Here is a 13,656-nt window from a genome sequence, read left to right on the forward strand (position 1 = left end):
CATGTTAGATACGATTAGTTTCAACCACCCAGTCATGTTAGATAAGATTAGTGATGAGCTTTCAACCACCCAGTCATGTTAGATACGATTAGTTTCAACCACCCAGTCATGTTAGATAAGATTAGTGATTAGCTTCAACCACTCAGTCATGTTAGATAAGATTAGTGATGAGCTTTCAACCACCCAGTCATGTTAGATAAGATTAGTGATGAGCTTTCAACCACCCAGTCATGTTAGATAAGATTAATTTCAACCACCCAGTCATGTTAGATAAGATTAGTGATTAGTTTCAACCACCCAGTCATGTTAGATAAGATTAGTGATTAGTTTCAACCACCCAGTCATGTTAGATAAGATTAGTGATGAGCTTCAACCACCCAGTCATGTTAGATAAGATTAGTGATTAGTTTCAACCACCCAGTCATGTTAGATAAGATTAGTGATTAGTTTCAACCACCCAGTCATGTTAGATAAGATTAGTGATTAGTTTCAACCACCCAGTCATGTTAGATAAGATTAGTGATTAGCTTCAACCACCCAGTCATGTTAGATAAGATTAGTGATGAGCTTCAACCACCCAGTCATGTTAGATAAGATTAGTGATTAGCTTCAACCACCCAGTCATGTTAGATAAGATTAGTGATGAGCTTCAACCACCCAGTCATGTTAGATAAGATTAGTGATGAGCTTCAACCACCCAGTCATGTTAGATAAGATTAGTGATTAGCTTCAACCACCCAGTCATGTTAGATAAGATTAGTGATTAGCTTTCAACCACCCAGTCATGTTAGATAAGATTAGTGATTAGCTTTCAACCACCCAGTCATGTTAGATAAGATTAGTGATGAGCTTTCAACCACCCAGTCATGTTAAATAAGATTAGTGATTAGCTTCAACCACCCAGTCATGTTAGATAAGATTAGTGATGAGCTTTCAACCACCCAGTCATGTTAGATACGATTAGTGATGAGCTTCAACCACCCAGTCATGTTAGATAAGATTAATTTCAACCACCCAGTCATGTTAGATAAGATTAGTGATTAGTTTCAACCACCCAGTCATGTTAGATAAGATTAGTGATTAGTTTCAACCACCCAGTCATGTTAGATAAGATTAGTGATGAGCTTCAACCACTCAGTCATGTTAGATAAGATTAGTGATTAGCTTCAACCACCCAGTCATGTTAGATAAGATTAGTGATTAGCTTTCAACCACCCAGTCATGTTAGATAAGATTAGTGATTAGCTTTCAACCACCCAGTCATGTTAGATAAGATTAGTGATGAGCTTTCAACCACCCAGCTTTAACTTCCTGACTGATGTCTTGAGATGTTGCTTCAGTACATCCACGTAATTTTACTTTCTCATGATGCCATTTATTTTGTGAAGTGCACCAGTCCCTCCTGCAGCAAATCACCCCCACATCATGATGCTGCCACCCCCGTGCTTCACAGTTGGGATGGTGTTCTTTGGCTTGCAAGCCTCCCCCTTCAAAGATAACGATGGTCATTATAGCCAAACAGTTCTATTTTTGTTTCATCAGACCAGAGGACATTTCTCTAAAAAGTATGATCTTTGTCCCCATGTGCAGTTGCAAACCCTAGTCTGTCTTTTTATGGCGGTTTTGGAGCAGTGGCTTCTTCCTTGCTGAGCGGCCTTTCAGGTTATGTTGATATAGGACTCGTTTTACTGTGGATATAGATATTTTTGTACCTGTTTCCTCCAGCATCTTCACAAGGTCCTTTGCTGTTGTTCTGGGATTGATTTGCACTTTTTTTCATCTCTAGGAGACAGAACACGTCTCCTTCCTGAGCGGTATGATGGCTGCATGGTCCCATGGTGTTTATACTTGCGTACTATTGTTTGTACAGATGAATGTGGTATTTTCAGGCGTTTGGAAATTGTTCCCAAGGATGAACCAGACTTGTGGAGGTCTACAATATTTTTCTGAGATCTTGGCTGATTTCTTTTGATTTTCCCATGATGTCAAGAAAAGAGCCACTGAGTTTGAAGGTGGGCCTTGAAATATATCCACAGGTACACCTCCAATTGACTCAAATGATGTCAATTAGCCTATCAGAAGCTTCTAAAGCCATGACATAATTTTCTGGAATTTTCCAAGCTGTTTGAAGGCACAGCCAACTTAGTGTATGTAAACTTCTGACCCACTGGAATTGTGAAATCATCTGTCTGTAAACAGTTGTTGGAAAAATGACTTGTGTCATGCACAAAGTAGATGTCCTAACCGACTTGCCAAAACTATAGTTTTTTAACAAGAAATTTGTGGAGTGGTTGAAAAACAAGTTTTAATGACTCCAACATAAGTGTAATTATGATATAGAACAGAACAGTGCGTCCTCTTAAGCTATGATGTGTCAAATCACCCGTGTCCTCATTTTCTCAATCTCTGAAAGGTGTATGTGTGTGTTTAGCTAACACACCAATGTCATCATATGTTAGGGTTGTGTCAATATACCCAATGTTCTCATAAGTCACCTTTCTCTGAAGGGGGTTGTGTCTAGTTAATAGAAATCATGTCCTCACCTCCCTCTAAATGGGGCTGGTATGTGGTTAACACACCATTGTGTTATCATGTGGTCCTCATGTCTCATCTGCCGTAGAAGCAGAATGCATTAGAGAGCATATTAGTGGCCCTCTGAGAGATCACTAAGAGGCGGATTCATCTCGAAACCACACATGCACACGCAAGCATGCACACAAACACACACAAACACACACACACACGCACACAAACACACAAACACACAGCTCCGCATCAAATGTGATAGGTTAAGGAACATTAGCTTTGCTGTGGGACTGCTGTGTGAACAGTGCTACTACACACAGCGACAAAGACACAAACGTGGCCCTCACACCAATCGGCCCCTCAAACCACAACAGTGTATGGAGTGACCCAAAGAGCAAAGGGTGGGGATCTTTAGGCAGCACGGTGGAGGTAACCCCCCACCCCTACCTCCTGCCTCTCATACTAACACAAACACACTAAACAGACACATTATTGCTTTAATGTGAAATATCAAATCAACCATTCCAGGAACAGAGGACATCCAGCAAACAAATGTGGTCATTTAGCTTCCAAACCCAATCTGCTTGCTTAGCACCACTCTCATTGACATCATTAGATGGTCATTCGAGGTCCAGCCTTTAAACTTGCAATCTCTCCTTATTTGGTTAAATGTGCATATGTTTCAAGCAAAGCTAAAGCAATAGCTCTTCAGGACACGCAATTATGAGTATGGATTTGTGGATTACAGTGACTGCTCACTATCACACCATTATCGGTTGATAAAGGGTTAGAGGAGGATTACTGAGTGGCCACATCACATGCATGGCCAGCCTCCCCGCCCATCCCTCGCTCAAAGGACAGAGGGATGAGGCATGTCAAGGCCCTCCGTTGAAGTCAAGCGAAAGAGCAAAACGATGGAGAAGAGGAATGGACAGAACGACGTGGCGGACAAAATAAGGCGTCGGAGCGAAGAAGAACAGGATGAAAAATGTCAGTGTTCCCACGAAACAACTCCTGTTAATTAAGCTATAAATAGAATGAACGTTGTTTAGCCACATCGAAGGAGATTTATAACTCTTCTCAATATGCTCGTTACTACTCCTATCTCGCTATGTGTGTACTCTGTCTTGTAGCTGCAGTTCTATTATTAGTTGATTACATTTGCTTGTCCCTTGAGGTATCTTCCCCTATGCAAATGGCGAAGGTAAAGAACGTCATATATAACACCATTATATGACATGGGGGAGATGTTATAGCAGTAAACAGGAAAACACAGCGGTCCACACAATATCAGTCACTTTAATAGCAATGGGGACCTAGGGGCATCGGGTATAAGATTTATTAAAAGCAAGTCTATTTTCATTCATATTTATGCTCAAAAAGGGGCCTGTTTTTTTCCAACAACCTCCTCCTCGTCTCCTTCCTGGATGAGGTAATGAAAAATGGAACAGTAACGAACAAATAGCACCCCAGCAGTCTGTGTCCCTGTATTATAAAGGGCACTTTATATGACAGCCCATCTCCGGGGGTCAAGGTTCATGTTCCAAGACATTATCAATCCCAGCGGAAGGTCAGAGGGAGAATGTCAGTGATGTGATTATGGGGCTAACTGGCTAGCTGTGTGACGTCCCCGGGCAAAGTCCATGTGACCGCTGCAGCATTTGTGTGTGTGTGTGTCCATGTGCTTGTACATTCATGTGTGTGTCTCACAGAGAGATAGACATATTGTGTATGTATTTGTGTGTCTGCCTCACAGGTGGCCTCAGCGTTAAACAGAGGGCCAGGCAGACTGTGAGGAACACACAGCCTACAACACTGCCTAGACAGTCTCTTCTAGTAGCAGTGTGTGTTTGTGTGTACAGGCCATTGATATTCCTCTCCACAGACACATAACACAATGACACCAGCCAGAATGAAAGAAAGAGGGAGAAAGAGAGAGAGAGAGAGAGAGAGAGAGAGAGAGAGAGAGAGAGAGAGAGAGAGAGAGAGAGAGAGAGAGAGAGAGAGAGAGAGAGAGAGAGAAATGAAAGAAAGAAAGAGGGAGAAAGAGAGAGAGAGAGAGAGAGAGAGAGAGAGAGAGAGAGAGAGAGAGAGAGAGAGAGAGAGAGAGAGAGAGAGAAAGAAAGAAGGGAGTGTCGATTGATATTGAACGAGGAGGACAGAGGACAGGGGAGAAAGAGAGAGAAAGAGAGAGAGAGAGAGAGAGAGAGAGAGAGAGAGAGAGAGAGAGAGAGAGAGAGAGAGAGAGAGAGAGAGAGAGAGAGAGAGAGAGAGAGAGAGAGAGAGAGAGAGAGAGAGACAGAGAGAGAGAGAGAGAGAGAGAGACACAGAGAGAGAGACACAGAGAGAGAGACACAGAGAGAGAGAGAGAGAGAGAGAGAGAGAGAGAGAGAGAGAGAGAGAGAGAGAGAGAGAGAGAAAGAGAGAGAGAGAGAGAGAGAGAGAGAGAGAGAGAGAGAGAGAGAGAGAGAGAGAGAAGAGAGAGAGAGAGAGAAGGGAGTGTCGATTGATATTGATCGAGGAGGACAGAGGACAGGGGGAGACAGAGGGAGATGAAGGGAGGAGTTTTGGGAGAGAAGGGGAGAGGGGGCGAGGAGAAGAGAGGGGGAGGTAAGATTGATGGATAACGCTGCAGATGTAATAATGTCCCACACAACAGACCTAATTTCCTTTACACCCCATCTGGGTGTGTATCTCCTCTCTTTCTGAGCTCTCTATCTCTTGCTATCGCATGCTGTGCCCACTTATGTGTGTCTGTTTCTGTACTTATCTGTTCCCATCTTGAAAGTTGGTAAGTATGGATTGTGAGTGTGTTTTTCTGAGTGTGTTTTTCTGTGTATATGTACATACTGTATACATATATAGTACCAGTCAAAAGTTTGGACAACTACTCATTCAAGGGTTCTTCTTTATTTTTTACTGTTTTCTACATTGTAGAATAATCGTAAAGATATCAAAACTATGAAATAACACATATGGACTCATGTGGTAATCAAAAATTAGATTTTAGATTCTTCAAAGTAGCAACCCTTTGCCTTGATGACAGTTTTGCACACTCTTGGCATTCTATCAGCTGTGATTGTGGAGGCCAGATAATATGATGCAGCACTCCATCACTCTCCTTCTTAGTCAAATAGACCTTACACAGCCTGGAGGTGTGTTGGGTCATTGTCCTGTTGAAAAACATATGATAGTCCCACTAAGCGCAAACCAGATGGGATGGTGTATCCCTACAGAATGCTGGTTAAGTGTGCCTTGAATTCTAAATAAATCACAGTGTCACCAGAAAAGCACCATCACACCTCCTCCTCCATGCTTCACGGTAGGAACCACACATTCAGAGATCATCCGTTCACCTACTCTGCATCTCACAACGACACAGCAGTTGAAACCAAAAATCTCAAATTTGGACTCCTCAGACCAAAGGACAGATTTCCACTGGTCTAATGTCCATTGCTTGTGTTTCTTGGCCCAAGCAAGTCCCTTCTTATTCATGTCCTTTAGTAGTGGTTTCTTTGTAGCAATTCGACCACGAAGGCCTGATTTACGCAGTCTCCTTTGAACAGTTGATGTTGAGATATCTGTTACTTGAACTCTGTGAAGCAATTATTTGGGCTGCAATTTCTGAGGCTGGTAACTCTAATGTTCTTATCCTCTGCAGCAGAGGTCAAAATCAAATCAAATGTATTTGTCACATACACATGGTTAGCAGATGTTAATGCGAGTGTAGCGAAATGCTTGTGCTTCTAGTTCCGAAAATGCAGTGGTGCAGTAGTAACCAACTACAATGCAGTAGTAACCAACGAGTAAATTTAACCTAACAATTCCACAACTACTACCTTAAGTTAACTCTGGGAATGTGGGAACTCCTTCAAGACTGTTGAAAAAGCATTCCAGGTGAAGCTTGTTGAGAGAATTCCAAGAGTGTGCAACGCTGTCATCAAGGCAAAGGGTGGTTACTTTGAAGAATCTCAAATATAAAATATATTTTAATTTGTTTAACACTTTTTGGTTACTACATGATTCAATGTGTGTTATTTCATAGTTTTGAAGTCTTAACTATTATTCTACAAGACAAAAAATAGTCAAAATAAATACAAACCCTTGAATGAGTAGGTGTGTCCAAACCTTTGACATACAGTACCTGTCAAAGGTATAGACTCACCTACTCATTTAAGGATTTTAATTTATTTTGCCTGTTTTCTACATTGTAGAATAATAGTGTGTATATATATATACGGTATATACTGTATATTCCTGCTTCCCTCTGGTCAATAGATAAACTTGTAAACTCCCCGTCATACTCTCCTCATTGCAACACATGACAAACGTGTTGACAGACGTTCCTCATGACTTCCCAGCTATTCTTAGCTATTCCTGTGCAATATGCTGCAAAACTGTTGACAGAAGATGTGTGATCACTGGTTGCTAATGCGCACAATGTACACACACACACACACACACACACACACGCACACACACACACACACACACACACACACACACACACACACACACACACACACACGCACATACACACACACACACCAGCCAGCGAGATCTTAACAATGCAAAAAAAAGTGACCTTTTCTCCCTAGTGTGTTCCTTGTTTTTTCCCTCTCTCTTTGCTCTGTTCTCTCTTTCTCCATGATCTCTCTGTTCTCTCTTTCACTTGTCCTGATCTCTGGCTTTACACGGAGCTGTGATGGCTTTACACGTTCATGAAGCTGTGAGCTGATGACGATCCTCTTTGAGAGATGAGCCGAAGCAGATGAATTCCCAGATAACAGTACAGAGAAAGAGAAGGCCATACCATATCACAACCTGATTTCTCTATCTGCATTTGAACACATTTAAATACTCTGAGAATCATTTTTGTATTTTAGTCAACTTATTCTGACACAGACAAAAAGAAGGAAAGAAAGAAAGAAAGAACAAAGACAAAATAAAAGTAGTTAATAAACCGCGGGTCATCCAAACCTGATGCCCTGAACTGATAGTCCAAGAGCCTGAGTTCATTGCCTTCTCTCAGCTCATCTTTCTTAATTTCATTCTCTCGCTTCTTTGGTAAGGCAAATTAAACCACTCCCTATCTTCCTACAACAAAGAACACCAGCAATAAAAACGATCAAAAACAACCCCCACGCATTCAACATTAGGCTAGCTCAGAAATACACTGAAGTATTTCCCTCTATGTATTAAAAACTACAGACACCTATAAAGTGTGTGGGTGGGTGTGAAAATGGAGATGGTATATCCTTATAGACTTCACCTGTAGTGAGAGATCCCCAGTTATAGTCCAATAAGCAGAGACAGTCACTCCTCCTTCACATCCCTGGTAAAGTGGCCCACTCTCCTCTCTGTCAAATGGCCAGCGGTGTGTGTCAGGGTGAGTGTGTGTGTGTGTTGTGTTCCACGGCTGTGTGAATTAGAGGAGTGCAGGAACTGCGCTTCTGTTTCTGAGCTGAAAGGAGCAAAGGAGAGAGAGAGCAAGAGGGAGAGAGAGAGAGAGAGAGAGAGAATACCCTGTGGGATTTGTAGGGAGTCTCCCATCCAGCAGCGCAACCACAACAAGAGATAGAGGGAGGAGGGGGAGGAGCTAAAGAAAGAGGAAGAGAGGACTGGGGAGAGGAAGAAGTGTGTGTGTGTGTATGTGTGTACACCCATTAGAGCCCCCCCCGAGCCCATCCCTGGTCAAGACATCAAGGCGCTGTGTACAGTTGCCATGTCCCACGGGACACACAGAGCCATTAGCATTCATCAGTCTACCGCCCCCGACTTTTCTAACACACACATATACATACAGTAGCTTTGATTTTACTTAACCATGAAAGGCAGAAAAATACAATACACACGCGTTAGGCAGATGTACACACACACAGTGTCTCTGAGACATGGACATGGGAATAACAATATATACCAGGGCTAAGGGAGAGAGAAGCAGAGGAAACCTCTCTCTCTCACTCACTCTCTCTCTCATTTCTGTTATTTATTGGCATGGGAAACATGTTTACACTGCCAAATCAAGTGGAATAGATAACTAACATAAGTGAAATAAACTCATCTAAATAAACAGTAAACATTATACTGACAAAAGTTTCAAAATAATTATATTTCAAATGTTATATTACTGGCTATGTATAGTGTTGTAAAATGTGCAAAAGGGAAAATAAATGTACAGTTAAATATAGTTTGTTTACAATAGTGTTTGTGCTTCACTGGTTGCCCTTTTCTTGTTGCAACAAGTCACACATATTGTTGCTGTGATGACACACTGTGGCATTTCACCTAATAGACATGGGAGTTTATCTAAACTGGATTTGTTTTGGAATTCTTTATGGGTCTGTGTAATCTGAGGGAAATATGCGTCTCCAGAATGATCATTCATTTGGCAGGAAGTTAGGAAGTGCAGCGCAGTGGGCACATAGCCGGTCTTCATCTCTCTATAGGTGATGGATTTTTTTTATAGAAGGTTAGAAAATCACTTCCTTTGCGGTGGTTCACAATTTAGAGGCTCCTTTCTGGATTTTGATCATTAGCAGGTATTGCGAATTCTTCATTAGTGACCGGACCCCAGACCTCACAACCATAGAATGGCGCCGGAGGAGATGGCTGCCGTTTTATGGCCTCCTAACCAATTGTGCAATTTTGTGTGTTTTTTCGTGTTATTTGTAACTTATTTTGTCTCTTATGACCGAAAAGAGCTTCTAGATATCAGGACAGCGATTATTCACCTCGTAGTTGACGAAGATTTTTCAATAACGAGTCGGACGTGAAGGATTTACTTCAGACACCCGACATGGCCCTCATCCCTGTCATTGGCAGGAGAAAGAGATGGAGATATCGAGGACGTAGGTCGGGGTGCCTTGTAAGGAGCCGACGGCAAGTGGGTAATCTGCCTCTACCATCAGTCCTATTAGCCAACGTACAATCATTGGATAACAAAATAGACGAGCTACGGTCACATCGGGACATACTGCTGCCGTGGTTTATGCTGCATCGGCAAGATAGAACAGCCGCCTCCGGTAAGACAAGGGGTGGTGGTTTGTGTATATTTGTAAAAATATGGTACAGCTGGTACATGAAATCTAATATTAAGGAAGATTCAAGGTTTTGCTCGCCTGAGGTAGAGTATCAAATGATAATCTGTAGACCACACTATTTACCAAGAGAGTTTTCATCTGTATTTTTCGTTAGTGTCTATTTACCACCACAAACCAATGCTGGCACTTAAACCGCACTCAATGATCGGTATAAGGCCCTAAGCAAACAGGAAATGCTCATCCTGAGGGGCGCTCCTAGTGGCCTAGTGACCTTAATGCAGGGAAATTTAAATCAGTTTTACCAAATTTCTAACAGCATGTTAAATGTGCAATCAGAGGGGAAAAAAACTCTAGTCAACCTTTACTCCACACACAGAGATGCGTACAAAGCTCTCCCTCGCCCTCCATTTGGCAAATCTGACCATAATTCTATCCTCCTGATTCCTGCTTACAAGCAAACACTAAAGCAGGAAGCACAAGTGACTCGGTCAGTAAAGAAGTGTTCAGATGACGCAGAATGCTAAGCTACAGGACTGTTTTGCTAGCACAGAAAGGAATATGTTCCCGGGAATCATCAGATGGCATTGAGGAGTACACCACATCAAATCAAAATCAAATGGCATTTGTCACATGCGCCGAATACAACCGGTGTAGACCTTACAGTGAAATGCTTACTTACAAGCCCTTAACAAACAATGCAGTTCAATAAATAGTTAAGAAAATATTTACTAAATGAACTGAAGTAAAAAATGGAAATAATAAGTAACACAATAAAATAACAATACCAAAGCTATATACAGGGGGTAACGGTACAGAGTCAATGTGCGGGGGTACAGGTTAGTCGAGGTCATTTGTATGTGCACTGTAGGTAGGGGTGAAGTGACCATACATAGATAATAAACAGGGAGTAGCAGCAGTGTAATAACAAAGGGGGTCAATGTAAATAATCCACATGGCCATTTGATTAACTGTTCAGCAGTCTTATGGACCTAGACTGGGTGCTCCTGTACCGCTTCCCATGCGGTAGCAGAGAGAACAGTCTATGACTTGGGTGGCTGGAGTCTTTGACATTTTTGGGGGCCTTCTTCTGACACCACCTAGTATATTGGTCCTGGATGGCAGCTACGCACCAGTGATGGACTGGGCCGTACGCACTATCCTCTGGAGCGCCTTACGGTCAGATGCCGAGCAGTTGCCATTCCAGGCGGTGATGCAACCGGTCAGGATGCTGTCGCTGTTGCATCTGTAGAACCCCAGTCTGAGGTCCTGAGGGCTTTGAAGCAGGTTTTCATCAAGGATCTCTCTGTACTTTCTCCATTCATCTTTCCCTCGATCCTGACTAGTCTCCCAGTCCCTGCAGCTGAAAAACATCCCCACAGCATGATTATTTTCAGCACCATGCTCCACCTTAGGGATGGTGCCAGATTTCCTCCTGACGTGATGCTTGGAATTCATGCCAAAGAGTTCTATATTGGTTTCATCAGACTGAAAAATCCATGCTGAGAGTCCTTTAGGTGCCTTTTTAGCAAACTCCAAGCGGGCTGTCATGTGCCTTTTACTGAGGAGTGGGTTCCGTCTGATTGGTGGAGTGCTGCAGAGATGGTTGTCCTTTTGGAAGGTTCACCCATCTCCACAGAGGAACTCTGGAGCTCTGTCAGAGTGACCATTGGGTTCTTGTTCACTTCCCTGACCAAGGCCCTTCTCCCCGATTGCTCCGTTTGGTCAGGCAGCCAGCTCTAGGGGGAGTCTTGTTGGTTCCTAACTTCTTCCATTTAAGAATTATGGAGGCCACTGTTCTTGGGGACCTTCATTGCTGCAGAAATCTTTTGGTTCCCCTGAACTGTGCCTCGAAACAATTCTGTCTCGGAGCTCTATGGACAATTCCTTCAACCTCATGGCTTGTTTTTTGCTCTGACATGCACTGTCAACTATGGGACCTTATATAGACAGGTGTGTGGCTTTCCAATTCATGTCCAATCAATTTAATTTACCACAGGTGGACTCCAATCAAGTCGTAGAAACATCTCAAGGATGATCAATGGAAACCTCAATTTTGAGTGTCTGGATGCTAATGTAAATAAGGTATCTCTGTTTTGCCCCAAAAAGTGCTGAATAAAATTAAACCTATTTTCACTTTGTCATTATGGGGTACTGTGTGTAGACTGATGAGAATTGTTTTATTTATTCCATTTTAGAATAAGGCTGTAATGTAACAGAATATGAAAAAAATCAAGGGGTCTGAATACTTTACAAATGCACTGTACCTAATAGTTAAATAGAACTAATAGAAAAAATATTTTTCAAATGTAATTGGAGAATTGGGTGGGTTCTTCTGGTAGTCTTTAATAGCTGATTCTATTATTTTTATTTGATCATGTATATATTTTGGCATTTTTTTCCTTGTTATAGGGTCATCTTGGATAGACAGTTTGTGTTTAATGTTTATTTAGTATGTTCCAAATTTCCCAGAAGTGGTTAGAGTCTATGGATTCTTCAATTACATAGAGCTTTCTGGTTTCTGTTCTCTCTCTCTCTCTCTCTCTCTCTCTCTCTCTCTCTCTCTCTCTCTCTCTCTCTCTCTCTCTCTCTCTCTCTCTCTCCCCCATCTCCCTCTCCCTCTCCCTCACTCTCTCGCTCCTCACTCTCTCTCTCTCTCTCTCTCTCTCTCTCTCTCTCTCTCTCTCTCTCTCTCTCTCTCTCTCTCTCTCTCTCTCTCTCTCTCTCTCTCTCTCCCCATCTCCCTCTCCCTCGCTCTCTCCCTCTCTGTCTCGCTCTCTCTCTCTTTCTTCCCCATGAGACAAGTCATGAGACCAGAAACAGGGCACCAAACAGAGAACAACATGCAGCTAGCAGATGTACAATAGAACTTAATAAAGAGCATGTCTGTGTACAGTATAATAGCAAACAACTGAATAAAAGCCGATCCCAACAGTTGATCGTATAACCCCTTAAGTTTATTCACTGCTCAGTGTGCTTGGCTGTGTTTTATGGAACATCTGCTCCCTCTGCCTCCTCTCTCTTGTCTTATCTCAGGTGCTTTTCGTCTTAACAGCTTCAGATGACAGAGCACACTGAGGCAGGAGAGGCTCCAAAGTAACCTGACTGTGACAGTGAGTGGGACCAACGAAATTGTCTGTGTGGGGGGCATTGTGTGCTTCTATAACTGTGTGCCTGCATGTGTGTCGGTGTCTGCCTGTGTCTGTGCAGTAGTGTTTGAAGCCAATTCCACTGCTTTTTAAATTATTCCCCTCTAATCAGGGACTGCTTCAGACCTGGGATGCCAGGTGGGTGCAATGAATTATCAGGTAGACTTGAATAACCCTGGCCTGTGGTGTGCGGTATTCTGGAATCCTCGAATGCATTAACTAACGCTTCACTAATAATCTTTCTTCCCTCACTGTGCTCAAAGCCCACAGTGCTCTTGGTCACTGAGAAAACATTTTAATCAAATTTGAGCAGGGACAGGCAATATCTATGTTTGCTAAGTTTCTGCTAAATGACTAAAATGTAAAATGTAGTGCTTTGAACAGGCCTACACCTTGCCATCTACTGGACAAGTTGTGGTACTACTTCTACAATGTAAACGGCAAACAGAGATGAGTAAACTACATGAATAAAGATACCTAAAGGTACCACCTTTCCGGTGAGATGAAGATATTCCAGACTTTCCGTATCAAAACTTTCATAATCACTACCTTTGAGTTTTGAAAAACACAAAAACACAATTTAATCCTGATTGAAGGTGAAATTGGATGACCAAATCCCTAATGTTGAATCCTAACATTTAATCTAATTTTATAGATAACTTCTGAAAAACTGGCCCCTGGGAATCATAACAATTCCTCATAAAAATACAGTGTAAAAAATGTACACATACACAAGCACACACACACACACACACACACACACACACACACACACACACACACACACACACACACACACACACACACACACACACACACACACACACACACACACACACACACACACACACACACACACACACACACACACACACATCTATCTCTTTCCCTCCTTTTCTATTTCTCTCTCTCTCACAAACACAGACCACAAACAAACACTA

The 13,656-nt window shown here is 42.3% G+C and overlaps 1 protein-coding gene across 8 annotated transcripts in view; it reads right to left on the reverse strand.

Moving 5' to 3' along the window:
• LOC118387534 (regulator of G-protein signaling 3-like) overlaps positions 1-13,656 on the reverse strand; it is a 217,559-nt gene that overhangs the window by 70,916 nt on the left and 132,987 nt on the right. Inside the window, exon 1 of one of the 8 annotated variants that reach the window (XM_035775983.2) lies at positions 7,799-7,962. The exons of the other annotated variants lie outside the window; for them this stretch is intronic. The gene's annotated coding sequence lies outside the window, so the exon portion shown is untranslated. Of the gene's footprint in view, positions 1-7,798; positions 7,963-13,656 lie in introns of those variants that run through there. 8 annotated transcript variants of the gene reach the window in all.

The sequence above is a fragment of the Oncorhynchus keta genome, chromosome 13, assembly GCF_023373465.1.
Source record: "Oncorhynchus keta strain PuntledgeMale-10-30-2019 chromosome 13, Oket_V2, whole genome shotgun sequence".
In the NCBI taxonomy this organism is placed as follows: Eukaryota; Metazoa; Chordata; class Actinopteri; order Salmoniformes; family Salmonidae; genus Oncorhynchus; species Oncorhynchus keta.